This window comes from Maniola hyperantus, chromosome 24, assembly GCF_902806685.2.
Source record: "Maniola hyperantus chromosome 24, iAphHyp1.2, whole genome shotgun sequence".
In the NCBI taxonomy this organism is placed as follows: domain Eukaryota; kingdom Metazoa; phylum Arthropoda; class Insecta; order Lepidoptera; family Nymphalidae; genus Maniola; species Maniola hyperantus.
Window position 1 is genome coordinate 6207388 of NC_048559.1, and position 19242 is coordinate 6226629.

Below are 19242 nucleotides of genomic sequence, written 5' to 3' on the forward strand. Positions count from 1 at the left end.
TTCCGCACACCCGCAAGTCACCCGCGCCTGCCCGCACCAGGTTACTGCAGGGATTGTGCGGGTGTGCGGGGCGTTCTCTCCCCGATTGCCATTCCACCTGGCATGTACATACACAATACATACACATGAGCATAGCATACGGCACTGATTTATTTTCAGCCGCGACCCTGAGTCCTGACGCCACAGAACATGGAGGATATTGACAGGGAAATGAAAATAAAATAGGCCCTTGAGTTTTTCGGGCACGCCTGGACGGATGGCTTGCGGTATCTAGCTACCCCAAGTCCGTGGTACCCTCACATGACAAAAGCAGTGGCCTCAAATTATCTACCTCATTACTCTCTATTCTGTTAGAATGGAAACGACAAAGGGCGACCCAAAAGCTTCTCTAGTTGTAGTGTTTGAAAATGATTGCTCTATTTGAGTACTGAAATAGCTAAAAATAATAAAAAGGCTAAAAATTTTGTACAGAGGCTCCCTATTTGGTTACAAGACAAGAATAAGACTGGGGGCACACGATGCGTTGCGGCGCCGTCGCACCGCAAAGATTTCACCGTATTAAACGGCGCGCAAACACGCGAGCCGAGCCTAGCTCCGTTCGTGATTCAGCGCGCCATGCGCTGTTTAAACAACTACGCTCGGTGCGGCTCGGCAAAGCTCGCACGATCCATCATTTGTCGGTTTTTTCGACACGGATCAAAGGCGCGCGCGCCATCTCGGCTAAGCTTGTGTTAATACACGCCGTCTAAACAGATGGTACAGAGCGCGCGACGAAGGAAAATCCATTTTAGATGAAGGAAGCCGCATCTCCACGGACGGCTCGGCTCGCGTAGGATCGTGCTACCCCGCGTCGTTTAAACGAGCAGGCTTGCGTCCGAATTAAGCCGAGCCGCGCCTACACAGATGGTGCGGCGCGGTGCGGCTCGTGTTACAGCGGGCCGTTTAACTGAAACTTTAGCGGGCTCACGAGCGGTGCGGCGCCGCAACGTTGTTAGGTCACAGCGGTGCCGTAGCAGCGTTGGACAGTGTCTTTCCTTGTGACGCATAAACAACTGAGCGGTGCCGCTCCGACGTCGCATCGCATTCATCCCTAGGGCCCCGCCTCGTCTCGGTGGTTGCAAGTGGTGTAGTGCGTATTTATCTTGAGAGGCGATTGCCGAGTTGCTGTCGTTCCCGCTTCGTAGTCGCTTGGGTCGCACAGGTCTGTAATTTTGGATGCTACTTTACTGTAACGAACGCATTAGTGGTAAGACACGTGACGTCCGTAAATCAGAAGAATCAGACAACTTTAGCGCTTAGCGCAACTTTTTCGATCAAAAAATACTCTGACGCTAAAGCGAGTTTCATGTTCACTATATATATAAGGAATGGCTATAGCAACCACTTAAACAATAAAGCGGCAATAACACCCTGTGAAAATTTTGACTCTCTACCTATTAACGGTTAATGTGATAGGTTGACGGATAGACGAACTGATAACGGAGGCTTAGAATAGTGGGGTGCCAGCCATCTCCCAGTGTGCCTGGGTGCTGCGGGTCCCTTTTGGATGCGTCCGAGAGGAAGAGCAGTATTCCGGCCGGTACGCACCGGAAACATGGCAAATAATTTCTCTTCGGGGATAATATTGTTGGCTATGGCTAATGACCTGGCAGGGGGTGAGGTTTTTACCGCGTGTCCCTTTGACTAGCCTCGGCGGACGTCGCTGGCTGGGTTGTGGTTGATTGCTTCGGAGTTCCCGTGACCCAGTCTATCAACGCATAGCTCAATCTACTGGACGGATCGTCCTAAAATTTGGCATGCAGATATAGTACCCGGCAAACAACTTGAGCATTGATGTTGTGGCGGTTGCCACAATAGAACCTAGATGGCGCTGTTCAATCGATGTAAACAAATGTACCACCGACAGTACTCGCACTAACAGAGTATTCTGCAATCTGGACTATATATAGAAGTTTCAAGATACAACCGTCGGCCCAGCTGGCGCTACCGAGCACAACCAACCGCTCGGTGGGAGATCTCCCCTTTGGTACGGTCGAGCCTGCACACCGCTCCCGTACAATGTGATTGGCTGGCGAATGGCGGGTACACGCGATTGGTTGATACGTCGACTTTCGCTTCGCGGATTCGCCAACTTTCTCCCACTACGCTGCTGCATGCTCAAGTTGTTTGCCGGGACCTATAGCTATTATGACGTTGGCATCCGCCAAGAAAGGATTTTTGAAAATTCAAGCCCTAAGAGGGTGAAATAGGTGTTTTTACCTACATTTCAAGGAAATTTCTAAATGTCGTTGATGTATTTTTTACATGGACAAGGTTTACTTCAACTGTGGGCTGGCATCCGCGCGCCGGTCAAGTGCATTCACCTGCCTTGAACTGCAGTACTGTTGGAACTCATGCCAATTGCACACTTTCGCGATTTCTACTCTTTTAGGGTTCCGTACCGGAAGGGTGCCAACGTGACCCCATTAATAAGCCTCCGCTGTCCGTCCCTCCGCCTGTAGCACACTGTATCTCGTGAACCATAAAATGTAGACTATTGAAATTTTCAAAGAATATGTATTTCTTCTGCCGCTATAGCAATAAATACTAAAAAATTCAAAATGTACGATGATTCTTGTACGATGGTACGGAACCCTTCGTGTGCGATGCCGACTCGCACTTTACCGATTTTTAATGGTTACTGGTTGGCACTGGACGAAAATATATCATTAGGCTGCTGTATAAAGGTTAAATATGACACATGTGGTTTAAATCATCCTCTAAAGAAGCCCCTACCTTGACTATGAATTCCAGAGTTAGGTTGGAAGTTTTCTCAAGATGTTTTCCTTCACCTTTAAAGCAAGTGATTATGAATAACCACCCCATTTAATTGCTTTAAACGCACATAGCTCCGAAAAACTAAAACTTTACTAAATTATTTTACCCTGCCTTTTACTTATAACAAATGATGAGTAATAAAATTATTATCAACTAGCTGCCTCGGCGAACTTCGTACCGCTTAACAGTCGATTTTTAGGGTTCCGTAGCCAAATGGCAAAAAACGGAACGCTTATAGATTCGTCATGTCTGTCTGTCTGTCTGTCTGTCTGTCCGTCCGTATGTACACAGCCACTTTTTTACGAAACTATAAGAGCTATATACTGTTAAAACTTGGTAAGTAGATGTATTCTGTGAACCGCATTAAGATTTTCACACAAAAATAGAAAAAAAAAAACAATAAATTTTGGGGGTTCCCCATACTTAGAACTGAAACTCAAATATTTTTTTTCATCAAACCCATACGTGTGGGGGGGTGTCTATGGATAGGTCTTCAAAAATGATATTGAACTTTCTAATATTATTTTTTTCTAAGCTTTTTTTAAGTTTGCACGAGAGACAAAAGTGGTAAAATGTGTGTGTGTGTCCCCCTGTAACTTCTAAAATAAGAGAATGATAAAACTAAAAAAATATATGATGTACATTACCATGCAAACTTCCACCGAAAATTGGTTTGAACGAGATCTAGTAAGTAGTTTTTGATTTATCGTGCAAAATGTCGATTCTAGTACGGAACCGTCAGTGCGCGAGTCTGATTCGCACTTGGCCCGTTTATTTTTTTAGGAATTTAAAAAAAAACTCTCTTCGTAAGAACCATCCTCGTACTTCATGGAATATTATAAAAAAAGAATTAGCGAAATCGGTTCAGCTGTTCTCGAGATTTGCGATCAGCAACACATTCAGCGATTCATTTCTATATATAGATTTTTATATATAGATGCACCACATTTTCAAAAATGAAATGACATAGTACCTACTTGAACTGTTGCATATAAACACATAGACTATATAGAGATAATCATATCACTGCATAAACATTACTATATTTTGGCCGAGGAAGTTTCACCTTTCACTGTTATGCTTATTGTTTTCTTATTTATTATTCAATAGAGTTCCATAAGTAATGCATGCACTTGCGCATAATATGATGTGAAAACATTCTCTGAATTTATTATTTAAAAACCGGCCAAGTGCGAGTCAGGCTCGCGCAACGAGGGTTCCGTACACAGTCGTATCTTTTCGGCATATTGCACGATAATTCAAAAACAAATACATAAAAATAAATAAAAATCTGTTTTAGAATACACATGTAGGTATCTTACTTCGAAAATTGAAAATACTAATTATTAGTTCATGACCACAATTTAATTTTTTTTTTTGTGTGATGTAACCACAAATTCACGGTGTTCAGATTTTCCCCCGAATGTCTGCTATCCACCTACCTGCCAAATTTCATGATTCTAGGTCAACGGGAAGTACCCTGTAGGTTTCTTGACAGACCGACAGACAGACAGACAACAAAGTGATCCTATAAGGGTTCCGTTATTTCTTTTGAGGTACGGAACCCTAAAAAAATATGATTTCATAAGGAAAGTCAATAACCTTCTACTACTTATGATAGAGAGAGATGGAGATATTTCGTGATAATGATCCATACTATAATGATAAATTATCATAAAAAGTTGTGAGCATATAGTAATGAAATATGGATAATATTATGTTAGCTAGAGAGTAATTAACAGAAAACTTTCTTTCAAAATGCAAACTACTAGACCTGTTATCTAAATAATTATATAAAACGAAAAGGCGACTGACTGACTGACTGACTGATTTATCAACGCACAGCTCAAACTACTCGATGGATCGGGATGAAATTTGGCACGCAGATAGCTATTATTACGTAGACATCCGCTAAGAAAGGATTTTCGAAAATTCAACCCTTAAGGGGGTAAAATTGGGGTTCAAATTTTGTGTAGTCCACGTGGACGAAGTCGCAGGCATCAGCTAGTGAACTAATAATTAGTATTTTCAATTTTCAAAGTAAGATTACTATATCAATTGGGGTATCATATTAAAAATGTGTACCTACCTGTATTTTCTAAAACAGATTTTTATTTATTTTTATGCATAATAGTTTTTGATTTCAATCTTGCAAAATGTCGAAAAAAATACGACTAGTAAGTACGGAACCCTCGGTGCGCAAGTCTGATTCGCACTTTGCCGGTTTATTTCATGAAATAGGTATTGCATAATACATAGGAAGTAGGAACTATCTATTTAGGAAGTGGTTATTCGACAACACTAACAATGATGGAAATTCAATGAACTATCAGTTCTCCAACAAAGAAAAGCCTATCAACAGTGAGAAAATTGAAACTAAATGTGTTAAGGCAGTAGTTTAAAAAAATCCATACGAATGCGAAATTATGCCTGTCTGTCTGTCTGTTACACAGATTAGAGAAAGTCTGTTACAATTTCACAGCCCATCCGCTTTACCGATTTTGACAAAATTTTGTACAGAGATAGCTTGCATTTCAGAGATGAACGTAGGCTGTACTTTATGTATTTCCCGGAAAATGAGATTTTTGATGCCTACATCCACGTGGATGAAATCACGAGCATTACCTTTCTAGTTCCATATAAATACTGTACCTACCTACTTATCCAGAAAAAAAAACCAAATTTTCCATCATTCTTTGGACCCTAGAAAATATCTCTCCTATAGAGATAAATTTACTTCATACCTAGTACAGTACAAGTGCTAAGTTTTTAGTGATTATGTGAATTAAATAAAAGAAAGTAAGTATGTATAACTATAAGTACAACAAAAACGTGTAAAATCAGCAACAGAGTAAACCATATAACATTTTGGTAGATACAAATAACCACACGCCGTCACGGCCAATTTATTTTGACCCACGCGTGGCATACGACTTTTTTGCCCCAGAGAAACTGGTGGGAGTCACCCACGATATCGTCGGCCATGGCAGTGGCAACGAAACTTCAGACCCGTGTGATAGTATCCAACACAATTGTGCTGTTTGGCCAGTGTTCCAAACTATTTGTGGTGTTATGATCCCGTTTTTCCTCGTATGAAAGTGTTGTGCCACGTCCCGTGAGGCCGTTGAACCGTGCGAAAGAGGTGATAAAAAAACTGGGTGTGCCGTTTTCTCTTTCGAATTCGATTGGATTTTTTGGTGAGAGTACGAGTACTTCCGATATGGAGCGACTAGTTTCTTTTAGAATGTGAGTACTTATTCATTTTTTAATAATTATATCAGTACCCTTATCATAAATGCGAAAGCGTGTTTGTTTGTTGGTTTGTCCTTCAATCACGTAGCAACGGTGCAACGGCTTGACGTGATTTTTTGCATGGGTATAGATAAAGACCTGGAGAGTGACATAGGCTACTTTTTATCCCGGAAAATCACAGAGTTCCCACGGGATTTTTGAAAAACCTAATTCCACGCGGACGAAGTCGCGGGCTTCAGCTAGTTTTTTACGAATTTTCTTTTTTTATTCGGTTTGTTTATTCGACATTTATTTATTGCTCGAGTAGTTTAGTAATGTACCTACCTACCAATTATATTATTTAGCTAGAAATTATTAAACTGAATACGATTTTTTTTGTTACGTTGTCCTCATTCTTTTTTTACAATCGTTATTTTTTGTTTACTTTAGTTGATAAATACAGAAAATATTTTTCTTGTTTAATTTTCTTAGGAAAATACCTGTGCTTTTTTGCAAAAATAACTTCGGCGTCTTCAAAGAAAATATCTCAGTCTATGATAACATTCCGTAGAGCGTACTGAGACATCCGATTCGCTAGTTTTTCTAGAAGAGATATGGTATTTGTAGCAACAGGTAAAAGCGTTTCCGTAATTGGTTTCTTTGCGCACCTGATCACGAAATACGACGCTGTGATTGGCTAGTTCTACATCTATAGATGTTACTTCGTATCAGCTGTGATTGATGGAGGTCATACATGGCCGTAAAAAGGCGCAACAGGTCATCATCGTCATCATCATGATCAACCCATCGCCGGCTTACTACCGAGCACGGGTCTCCACTCAGAGTAAAAGTGAGAAAATTTTCAACTTTCTATATGATAAAGACAACAAATAAGACCGGATTTTACAAAATTCGCACCGAATCAAAACCACGGGCTGTCACTAGTCTTCTATAAAATATATAAAAGGAAAAGCTGACTGACTGACTGACTGATCTGTGTTGTGTCCGCAAAGTAACGCCTGCTTCTGCAGTTACTTTGCGGAAATCCATGATATACACTGAACCAAAAGCTTAGTTTGCTATCCGCTGAAACAGCGGAATTAAACTTTTGGTTCTTGATCTATCAACGCACAGCTCAAACTACTGGATGGATCAAGCTAATATTTTGCATACAGATAGCTACTATGACGTAGACATCATAGGTTTGAAATTGATATAGTCCATGCGGACAAAGTCGCGGGGATAAGCTAGTACTACTATAAATTTTCGACTACCTACATAACAAATAACTAGATGGTAAGACGGGATATTATAACCTCTAAGCACCTACGATCTAATAAGGATACTAGAGGAACCAGTAACACAGGTTTAGATTCATTTCCACTGAGAGTTTAATAACCGAGGCGAGAGCCATGGCCGACCACGGCCAAGTTCCAACCATGATTAAGGCAACCATACATTGCAATTTTTTTTTAAATTCAGATACAAGTTAGCCTCACCTCACCTCACCTGGTGGTAAGTAATGATGCAGTCTAAGATGGAAACGGGCTAATTTTTTAGGGTTCCGTAGCTCAAAAGGAAATTATAGGATCACTTTGTTGTCTGTCTGTCAAGAAACCTACAGGGTACTTCCCGTTGACCTAGAATCATGAAATTTGGCAGGTAGGTAGATCTTACAGCTGACATTTGGGGAAAAATCTGAAAACCCGTGAATTTAGGGTTAGATCACACAAAAAAATTAAATTGTGGTCATGAACTAATAATTAGTATTTTCAACTTTCGAAGTGAGTGACCATATCAAGTGGGGTATCATATGAAAGGTCTTCACCTGTACATTCTAAAACAGATTTTTATTTATTTTTATGCATCATAGTTTTGGAATTATCGTGCAAAATGTCGAAAAAATACGACTGTAGTACGGAACCCTCATTGCGCGAGCCTGACTCGCACTTGGCCGGTTTTTTTCCACAAAAACAAAAGATTACAATGTTGATTTCTTCGTGCTCGTAAGCGTTTTACGGCTTGTCTGAGCACTGCACATTTCTCAGTCGTTGGCGTTAGTTGTAGTACCTGTAATCTGTAGCTATGCCGCAATTAGCCAGCGTTGTGGACTATGGCTAAACCCTTCTCATACTGAGAGGATACCCGCGCTCGTAGTGAGCCGGCGATGGGTTGATCATGTCATGTCATGATGTGGGTTTGGATGTGAATGGGCCATGAGGGATTCTTCATGAGTTCAACTTGGCTGGCTTGGATGACGCTCACCACTGGGTCAAGAAGGTCAAGATCTTGTCAAATTCCTCTTCTGCTCAATCGTATACTCTTAACACAGTGGTCGTAGCTATGAATTTTTCAGTGCTGCTCGTGCGATCTCCCTCCAGCGACTTCTGTTGGTGGCATTATGTGCACACACGGTAAAGACCAGTAGGGCGATTGTCTAAAACCTGCATCAATCATTATTACAATCTCAATTGCTCTGATTGGCTGAATTTGTGCGATTCTTGTTGCAACAATGCATTGTGGCCAATAGTGAGCGAGCATTAACCAATCAGAGATGATTGCGATCGTGACATTGTAGCTGTCAAACAACCGCGGTAGAGCCACTGGTTTCCACGGGATTCTATATATAAAACAAATATTATTATCATCAATCAATTTTTTTCTTTTCTTTTTGCTATATAAATGATAAAATCTATATTATTTAATAAATACGGAAATATCAAGATAGAAGAGAGTCGGTGATTTGCAAAACTTAAAAGTGTACATGCATAGTTTCTAAACGAACACAGTTTCTTATGTAGGTCCCATCTTCCGGTAACGAGGCATATTGTGATAGTTATGTTTTTATAACATAAACTTGTCTTAGCGCTTGTTTTAGTGCCATCTTTATGTCGATAAAAGGCCCTATCTTACTGAATAGTGAATAATGATTATCTAAAAATACATTAGTTTAACCGATTTTAACGTTTTGTGCAGTGATAACTTGCATTCCGGAAACGATATTATGTTCTTTTTATCCCGAGAATCAAAGAGTTTCCACACAATATTTTTGTAAAACCCAAATCCACGTGGACAAAGTCCCAGGCATCATCTAGTCATTATTATAAACATAGAAAGTTGAAGATGAACTCCATGCATGGAATTCCGCTGTTTTTGTAGGAACATCATGAAACAATATTGTATGTAGGAAACATAGTTACTACTTTGTACCTATTTATAACAGTTTCTTGGTATTAACATAATAGTTCTGACAAAGTTGGGACTTGGGAATCGAGTTCAGAGTTATATGGAACAATGGCTATGAAAGGAAAGAACATCTGAAGGCTGAACTCGCTAAAATATCGCACGTGTTTTAACGATCCGTTAAGGAAAACTTTGTGAGGAATTGTTTTGATTACATTACATTACATTTTTCTCTCATTTCTTTGCATATTCCCTTTACTGTAATCAGTATCAGTACTCTCCATAATATATGGGTATGGGACCCATATATTATGGAGAGTGACAGGCTACTTTTTATCCCGGGAAATAAAAGAGTGCCGGCGGGCATCAGCTAGTATCTAAATATAGGTATTATAGCTGGCATGCCCGCGACTTCGTCCGCGTGGATTTAGGTTTTTAAAAATCCCGCAGGAACTCTTTGATTTTTCGGCCTCCCTGGCGCAGTGGTGAGCGCTGTGGTCTTAATAGTGGGAGGTCCCGGGTTCGATTCCTGGCAGTGGTTTGGAATTTTATAATTTCTAAATTTCTGGTCTGGTCTGGTGGGAGGCTTCGGCCGTGGCTAGTTACCACCCTACCGGCAAAGCCGTGCCGCCAAGCGATTTAGCGTTCCGGTACGATGCCGTGTAGAAACCAAAGGGGTATGGGTTTAATAAAAACTGCCATAGGTACCCCTTCCAGGTTAGCCCGCTATCATCTTAGACTGCATCATCACTTACCACCAGGTGAGATTGCAGTCAAGGGCTAGCTTGTATCTGAATTAAAAAAAAAAAAAAGTAGTTTTTGCGTGAAGGAGTAACAAACACACACACACACATACAAACTTTCGCCTTTATATTATTATAGTCGGGATGATAGACCTATGTCCAGCAGTGGACGTCTATATTGAAAAGATGACGATGTTTTTCACAACAAAATACTCCCATAAACTTATTTTGGAATTCACCCACCATTGTGAATACTAATTTAGGAGTTTCTCAACAGATATTAAAGATAACTGTCGCTCTAGTATACTATGTTTTAGGAGGTATAATATCTGTGACACACTGACACGGCTGAGACCACTAAAGCGAATTCTCGACCGCAAATGTCCGGTTTGAGCCTTTGAAGAAAGTGTGGATCGTTTACATTAGGTATTAATTTACATAAACAACGTTTTAAGACTTAAAAATATGAATCTACTAGCTGCCCTGGTGAACTTCGTACCGCCTAACAACCGATTCAAATTTTTTAAATTTTTCTCTCCGTAAGAACCATCCTCGTACTTCAAGGAATACTATAAAAAAAGAATTAGCGAAATCGGTTCAGCTGTTTTCGAGATTTGCGATGAGCATTTAGTGATTCATTTTTATATTATAGAAGATATTCCATACCAGCTATTATAAATACTTACCTATCTATTATAAAACGCGAAAGTGTGTATGTCTGCCTGTCTATCGGTCTGCTAGCTTTTCACGGCCCATGTGCTTTTTTTTTCGACCAATTTTGACAAAATTTGGTAGAGAGATAATCTGTTTTAGAATGTACAAGTAAAGCCCTTTCATAATAATATGATACCCCACTTGGTATAGTAATTTTACTTTGAAAGTTGAAAATAGCAATATTTGTTCATGAACACATTTTAATTTTTTATTGCATCCCAGGAATATAGGTAAAGTAAGGTAGGCTACATTTTGTCGCGGAAAATCAAAGAGATCCCACGGGATTTTCAAGAAACATAAATCCACGAATGCTATTAGGTACAGGATATGGTACATAATATACCGAAATTTTATATTCCTTAACAGTTTAGGTTTATTAGTTTTTGAGATAAGCCCCGTCACAAAAACTGACAAAGTTGACGGCCCACACATCTCTTTATTTTGTAAGATAAAACATACCGGCCAAGTGCGAATCACACTCGTGCACTGAGGGTTCCGTAGTACAATCGTATTTTATCGGCATTTTGCACGATAAATTCAAAAACTACTAACTAGATCTCGTTCAAACCAATTTTTGGTGGAAGTTTGCATGGTAATATACATCATATATTTTTTTTAGTTTTATCATTCTGTTATTTTAGAAGTTACACAAACTATTCAGTTTAGAAAAAAATTATGTTAGAAACCTCAATATCATTTTTGAAGACCTATCCATAAATACCCCACACGTATGGGTTTGATGAAAAAAAAAATTTGAGTTTCAGTTCTAAGTATGGGGAACCCCAAAATTTATTGTTTTTTTTTCTATTTTTGTGTAAAAATCTTAATGCGTTTCACAGAATACATCTACTTACCAAGTTTCAACAGCATAGCTCATATAGTTTCGGAAAAAAAGTGGCTGTGACATACGGACGGACGGACATGACGAATCTATAAGGGTTCCGTTTTTTACCATTCGGCTACGGAACCCTAAAAAATCGGTCGAGTGCCAGTCGAACTCGCAAACGAAGGGTTCCGTACCATCGTACAAGAAATAACACTTTGAAATTTTCATGTCAGCCATTTTGTAAATTTACTTTTGTTGTTATAGCGGCAATAGAAATACACATTATGTGAAAATTTCAGCTCTCTATTTTTACGGTTCACGATATACAGCCCGCTGACAGACAAATGGACGGACGTCGGATGGACCACCATGACCAATACAAACAAAAGGATCGTAGTCGGTTCTTAGTTTTGAACTTTTTTGGGTTTTTCTTTTACGGTACGATGTTGCGATATGTAGCTAGGAAATGAAATATTTCATACGTTATTCATAACTATGTACGGAACCCTAAAAGAGCGAATCCCGACTCGAATTTGGCCGGGTTTTTATATATCAATTCTCTTCCACGCCTTTCATTTGATAGACAGATATAGACACATTATGTTCGTTGCGTGTCAAACAATATCGATACTTTATCGAAGAAATAAAAAAGTTACTCGACAAAACCATCAAGCTTGTGATTTATGAAATACTTAAAAGACGCGACCTTTTACTTTATAGTGGCATTAAAAGGCAGTTAGCTGATCTAATCTTTCATTTAATATCTCGTAAAAGTTTATCACATACCTACGGATCTCTATTTCGCTCGTTATTGCTACATTAGTCTAATGGATTTGGACCTCTGCTATCCAGAAACTACTTAGCTTGTCTGCGACTTCATCCGTGTGGACTACACAACAAACCCCTATTTTACCCCTTTAGGGACTGAATTTCCAAAAATTCTTTAATAATGGATGTCCACGTCATAACAGCTATCTGCATGCCAAATTTCATCCCGATCCGGGCAGTAGTTTGAGTTGTGATAGATCAGTCAGTCAGTCAGTCAGCTTTTCCTTTATACAGGTTGTAACCAGAACGCTTGCAAAAACTTAGCGTTATTGTTATACTACCTAAACACAATCCTATACCAATGACCATTTGTCTCATTTTGTAGTTTTAGTGATTTAGTATTTTTCAAACCCGCAACGTATAGCGTGCAAAACTCGGGTCAATGCCCGACGCGGCGTTGACTCCGAATGGCCTACTTCCGCAACTTACGTTGACGTCTAGCATCAGTCAGATGTTTTATTTGCAATATATCGTGGACTTTTACAAAATATTGGATTTTTTTATTTATTACTAGCTGCCCCGGCGAACTTCGTACCGCCTAACAGTCGATTCTTTTTCACGAATTTTTTCTCTCTGTAAGAGCCATCCCCGTACTTCAAGGAATATTATGAAAAAAGATTTAGCGAAATCGGTTCAGCTGTTCTCGAGATTTGCGATCAGCAACACATTTAGCGATTCATTTTTATATAATAGAGATTTGCATATTTTTTTTGTGGTATTATAATATCAGTAATCATTAGTAATATCATCTGTCTTCGTTTTTGCTAGCGTTCTGGTTACACCCTGTATATGTACCTATATTGTGTATGGATGATGGTGAAAATTTGCATTGAAATACAGATGTGTGCCATGCAGTGGATTTCAGAAATTATAAACGAATTTACATTACGAACACAGATATCATCATAGTTTTACATTGTTTAAAATTAGATAGTCAAAAAATTTACATACAATAATGTAAAAAGGAGAAAATTAACTTTAGTGTAATAAAAATACACATAAATTAACCAAATCCAACAATTAACATTTTTTTACATCTAAAGTGTTCCTAAGGATAGGTTTCGCAAGTATTCACAAATTTAAGGCTTCATACACACATTTTATTTAAAAGATTTCCTTTGCTAAGCTCCTCTTAAAAAAAGAAGGGGTTAGACCTTAGGCTATAGTCTACCACGCTGACCAAGTGGGGATTGGCACCGACCCCAAAAAATATTATTATGGAACTATATTAACTCTTGTATACATAATATATTCGGTAATAAATTAAATTATTTTTAAATTTTTAGTGATTGTGTATCGAAGTCGGTTTTTATTTTTTTTGTAAAAAATTTTTATTTCACAATTTTTAGTTGCCCCATGGAATTATGCTATGACTGGTTAAAAATCTACTGTTTACTAAGCTATTACACTGATCACGAGCAATTTACTCTTATCCGTTGAGGAGTTCCATTATCTATCTTCGAAGATGTTCATCAGATCTTCACCAAATTTAAATGGGACCAACTTTGAAGTATACCCTTTCAAACAAAAAAGAATTTTTAAAATCGGCCCAGGCGTCTTCGAGTAATCCGGTAACATAGATTAAAAAAAAAACCGACGAATTGAGAACCTCCTCCTTGTTTGAAGTCGGTTAATAATTGAACACTCCTAAAGTAAATTGTTGAGGTCGACGGTCGTACTCTACGATGGGAATTATGCAAATTACACTCGACATATTATAATCGTTTTTACGTGTCTGTGAAAATAAAGTAATTTTAACGAAGCAAAACGATCTCAATGAGAAATGACAGCGGTATTGTGAAGAACACTTAAATACCGCAATGTTGTCTTTCTCTAATTGACATCCTTTTCTGAAGACAAGTCTCCAATTTATTTTGTCTTAAATAAATAATCTTTTCACCCAATTGCTCGGAATTGCTCATCACACTATTATAAATGCGAAAGTGTTTCTTTGTTGGTTTGTCCTTCAATCACGTCGCAATGGTGCAACGGATTGACGTGATTATTTGCATGCTTATAGATAAAGACCTGGAGAGTGACATAGGTTACTTTTTATCCCGGAAAATCAAAGAGTTCCCACGGGATTTTTAAAAACCTAAATCCAGCCAGTTTAATTATAAAGGCAATTTTGTATGTGTGTAGTTCTGTGTGTTATTCTTTCACGCAAAAGTATTGGACGGATTTGACAGTCAAATTTCACAGCTGAAAATCAGCGTCCTGCACCCTGCATCTTACGTGTTAACGCATATGATGCAAAACATTATACTAAGCTGTATACCACCCATTTGGGGTGGTGTCACAGATGAAAATGTTACATTTGTACTTTGTTTTTATCTGTGACACCAACAACAAATAAATGCATTTTCTTTCTTTCTTTCTTTCTTTCAAATTAGATAGGTTCTGAGCTAGATTAAGAAGTGGGTATCTGGGTTTCGGGGAACTAAGGGAACTTGAGGGACCGACGCGAGAAGTTGTGGGTTAAGATTCGCCACAAGTTAACAAAACCTCCTACCATGTAGGACTGCCTTAAACATCAGGTTTGGCAGCAACCCAACTCGTTATTATGTAGATAAGTTTGGCTTTACGGGTACAAAGCCGTGCCAAATAACCACTATTCTCTAGGAATATGTTTCGGGATGTTAAGTTAATTATTCTTAGATACAAACTTTAAATAAATTTGTATCTATACAAGGAATACATTAACCAAGGTCATCATGATCAACCCTTCGCAGGCTCACTACTAAGCACGGGTCTCCTTTCGGAGTGAGAAGGGTTTGGTCATAGTCCACCACGCTGACCATGTGCGGATTGGCAGACTTCATACACCTTTGAGAACATTATGGAGAATTCTCAGGCGTGCAGGTTTCCTCACTATGTTTTCCTTCACCGTTAAAGCAAGTGATATTTAATTATTTAAAACGCACATAACTGCGTTATTACACACTAGTTTGTGCTCGCGACTTCATCCGCGTGGACTACACAAATTATACCCCTATTTTAACCTCTTAGGGTTTGAATTTTCAAAAATCCTTGCTTAACGGATGTCTACGCCATAATAGCTATCTGCATGCCAAATTTCAGCCCAATCCGTCCAGTAGTTTGAGCTGCGCGTTGATAGATCAGTCAGTCAGTCAATCCTTTTATATATTCAGAAGATAAGAAATATATTTAGATTAAGCTGTGATAGCCTAGTGGTTAGGACATCCGCCTCCTGATCGGAGGTCGGGGGTTCGATCCCGGGCGGTTTGGTCATAGTCCACCACGCTGACCATGTGCGTGATGTCGATTGACTGACTGACTAGTCTATTAACGCACAAACCCACAACCACTTTTATCAACTCGAACCTATCCAACCTTTGATATGTAGGACATAGGTATGTCCTACATATCAAACTCTATTTGCGCCAAAATTTTGATAGCACTTGACCTTTCCTACAACCCTATAAATAAAGGGATCCTGTCATATTACCAGTACCAAAGAATGCTGAATTCAGTAATAGAAATGATATCTGTTGGCTGTAATATTGAGACAGCGTCAGAGTGAACTAGAGTGAGGGAACTCTCGGTTTGAACCCTAATCGACGATTATGTCAAATATTAGGCTATATGGTGACGTGAAATCATAGAAAATTAGGGCTATCTTAGGGCTACCTGCGTCAAATGTACTAAAATTTGACGCCTGCCAGTGACGTCAAAGCCTCGACCTTTTGTTAGAAGTTCCCTAACTGTCGTGAACCGTGACAGCGTGGTGTGGCGCTGAATACGGTATTTGACAACTAGTCAAATTAGTAACTTTTATCAAACGTCAAAACGCGCAATTAGTATGCGATATTCTATAAAATACTGGAATGTGACGTCACATTTTATTGAAGTACTTTTTTAGTTTAATCGATAATTTAAAATGGTAATTATACATAAAACCAACAAAGGACACGTACCCACTACTGAGCACGAGTCTCCAATCGCAGAAGGGTTTAGGTTATATTCTGTCCAATGCGGATTGGCAGACTTCACGCTCCTTTGAGAACATTACGGAGAACTCTCACTATGGAGGGTTCCTCACGATGTTTTCCGTCACCAAAAACGCCTCTTTTACTATCTCTATATTCGAAATTCAGTGATTCGTACTGAAGAGAATATTCCCTACGAATGCGATCGGAATTTAATCGTTTATCGGACAGGAGCACGTACGAGGATAACTCAGAAAATTAGGAATATTAAAAGAAAAAGTCACGCGCCTACTTTTAAAGCTAACCAAAAACGGGAGCATGAAAAATGGCGAAAAAATCCTTTTATCCACATTGGTAACTATTTCTTCGTAACCAGCTACGATATAAGATTAATATTTCGTCTTTTCGTAATGGTTATTAATCAGCTGCTCGATTGCGGTAGAAAGACAGCTACAATGTCACGATCGCAATCACCTCTTAGTTGACGGACCACCTATTGGTTGACTCGTATTGGCTCGCTCACTATTGGCTACAATGCATTGTTGCAACAAGAAACGCACAAATTAGCTGAATTTTATTTAAGCACAAATTCAGCCAATCACAACAATTGAGATTGTAATAATGATTGATGCAGGTTTTACGAAATCGAACTACAGGAATACTTATTTTATCCGGATTCGTATAAGTCCCGCAAATTGCTATTGCGCTGGAACCATGTCTCATTAACATCGAAATGACGTCATTTTGACGTCAGCCGAAATAAAAATATACCATCAGCTCGAAACTTTAGTGTAGACTCTAGTGCTGACGTCACTAAAATGGCGGCCACGCGCTTTAGCAATTTTCGGGACTTATAACGGAATAAGATTAACGTATCTTAACTGGTTACTAATCAAGGGAAATCGGGTTTATAACTGACTATATAATGAAAACTAGTTTTAATTTATCAAACTGACAAATTCCCTAAATAGCTATCTACGGCAGCACAATGTTCCTTAAAAAAATCCCTTAGGAAATCTTTGATTTTCCGGGATAGAGAGTTGTGTCTGTCTCTAAAATGCAAGCAAAAAAACTAAAAACTAGACAAATAAAATGATGATGACAAATCTTACACGTATCCGTAAGATATTTCAGTGTTTGTAGTGTTCCGTAGCTCAAAAGGAAAAACGGAACCCTTATAGGATCACTTTGTTGTCTGTCTGTCTGTCCGTCTGTCTGTCAACAAACCTACAGGATACTTCCCGTTGACCTAGAATCATGAAATTTGGCAGGAAGGTAGGTCTTATAGCTGGCATTAGGGGAAAAATCTGAAAACCGTGAATTTGTGGTTACATCACACAAAAAAAATTTGTGGTCATAAACTAATTAGTATTTGCAATTTTCGAAGTAAGAGAACTATAGCAAGTGGGGTATCATATGAAAGGTCTTCCTTCACCTGTGCATTCTAAAACTGATTTTTATTTATTTTTATGCATCATATTTTTTGAGTTATCATGCAAAATGTCGAAAAAATACGACTGAATTACGGAACCCTCGTTGCGCGAGCCTGACTCGCACTTGGCCAGTTTTTTACATATTTGAGAGTTGAAACTTAATATTTTTCAAAGATAAATAATTATCAAAATATGAACACTCCTAAAGTAAATTGTTGAGGTCGACGGTCGTACTCTACCTACGATGGGAATTATGCAAATTACACTCGACACATAATCGTTTTTACGTGCCTGTGAAAATAAATTGTAATTTTAACGAAACAAAACGATCTCAATGAAAAATGACAGCGGTGTTGTGAAGAACACTTAAATACCGCAATGTTGTCTTTCTCTAATTGTCATTCTGTACGTACCTATTCTGAAGAAGGACTTAGAGCCCGCGAGGGCCAGACCTTCGTTATTTTATAAAAGCTGAAAGTTTATCTGCGTATTGTCCCCAACACATGGAAGAACGATGAGCGTCTGCTATTATGAAGAAGAAATAAGCTATTAGAATAATACCTATTTAAATCTTTAAAAACAGAGAAGTTTCTTAGAATTAGACATCAGGTTAAAGAATTATTTATTTCTCTCAAAGAATTACAAAATTCACTTACAGAGAAAACATATTTACAATAGGTACTTAGGTATTCGTTTGTTCGGCAATCATTATAACTTACTTTATCTACAACGCACATAACATATTTTAGTTTAACAATTTGTTATTTTAATTTAGTAGTTAATATAATTTTGTAACACATGTGGTTTTATATTAAATGGGTACTTGTTATAAATTCAAAGCTATATATGTACTGGCTCACCACAAAGCCAACAGGGCGTTAACTATAAAATATAGTAATAGTTACCTACCACAACCAATGACTTCTATGTACATTATAAGTCATTGACCACAACCTCATTTTGTTTAATATCTACCATTATTTGAATAACCCAACCGTGTTCAATGGACCCCGGAGGCTTTCTGCCGAGCTATTAACCCTCGCCAATTCATTTTTGGTAAAATAATTATTATTGTGTGTAGTAAATAGGCCACTTTCTCAGAAAATTGAAGATATCCTACAAGACCTAAAAACCTTAATTCGCGCGGACGCAATTACGGGCATCGTCTCATTCATAATAGGCAGATCATCACTACCCCTATTATAAATGCGAAAGTGTGTTTGTTTGTTGGTTTGTCCTTCAATCACGTCGCAACGGCGCAACGGATCGACGTGATTTTTTGCATGGGTATAGTTTAAGGCCTTTAGAGTGACATAGGCTACTTTTTATCCCGGAAAATCAAAGAGTTCCCACGGGATTTAAAGAAAACTAAATCCACGCGCACGAAGTCGCGGGCATCAGCAAGTAGACCTATAAATACAGATAATAGGTAGGAAGACACACAAAACCCCTTTTATTATATTATCTAATAATACAATACTATTTTGGCTGAAATAATGTTATAGCCAAAATAGTAT

The 19242-nt window shown here is 38.6% G+C and overlaps 1 protein-coding gene across 2 annotated transcripts in view; it reads left to right on the forward strand.

Moving 5' to 3' along the window:
• Positions 1 to 1129: 1129 nt before the first annotated feature.
• The window catches only part of Osi24 (Protein), a 61628-nt gene continuing 43515 nt past the window's right edge, over positions 1130 to 19242 (forward strand). Inside the window, exon 1 of one of the 2 annotated variants that reach the window (XM_069506926.1) lies at positions 1130 to 1201. The gene's annotated coding sequence lies outside the window, so the exon portion shown is untranslated. Of the gene's footprint in view, positions 1202 to 5798; positions 6064 to 19242 lie in introns of those variants that run through there. The other variant, XM_034981409.2, reaches the window with a different exon arrangement.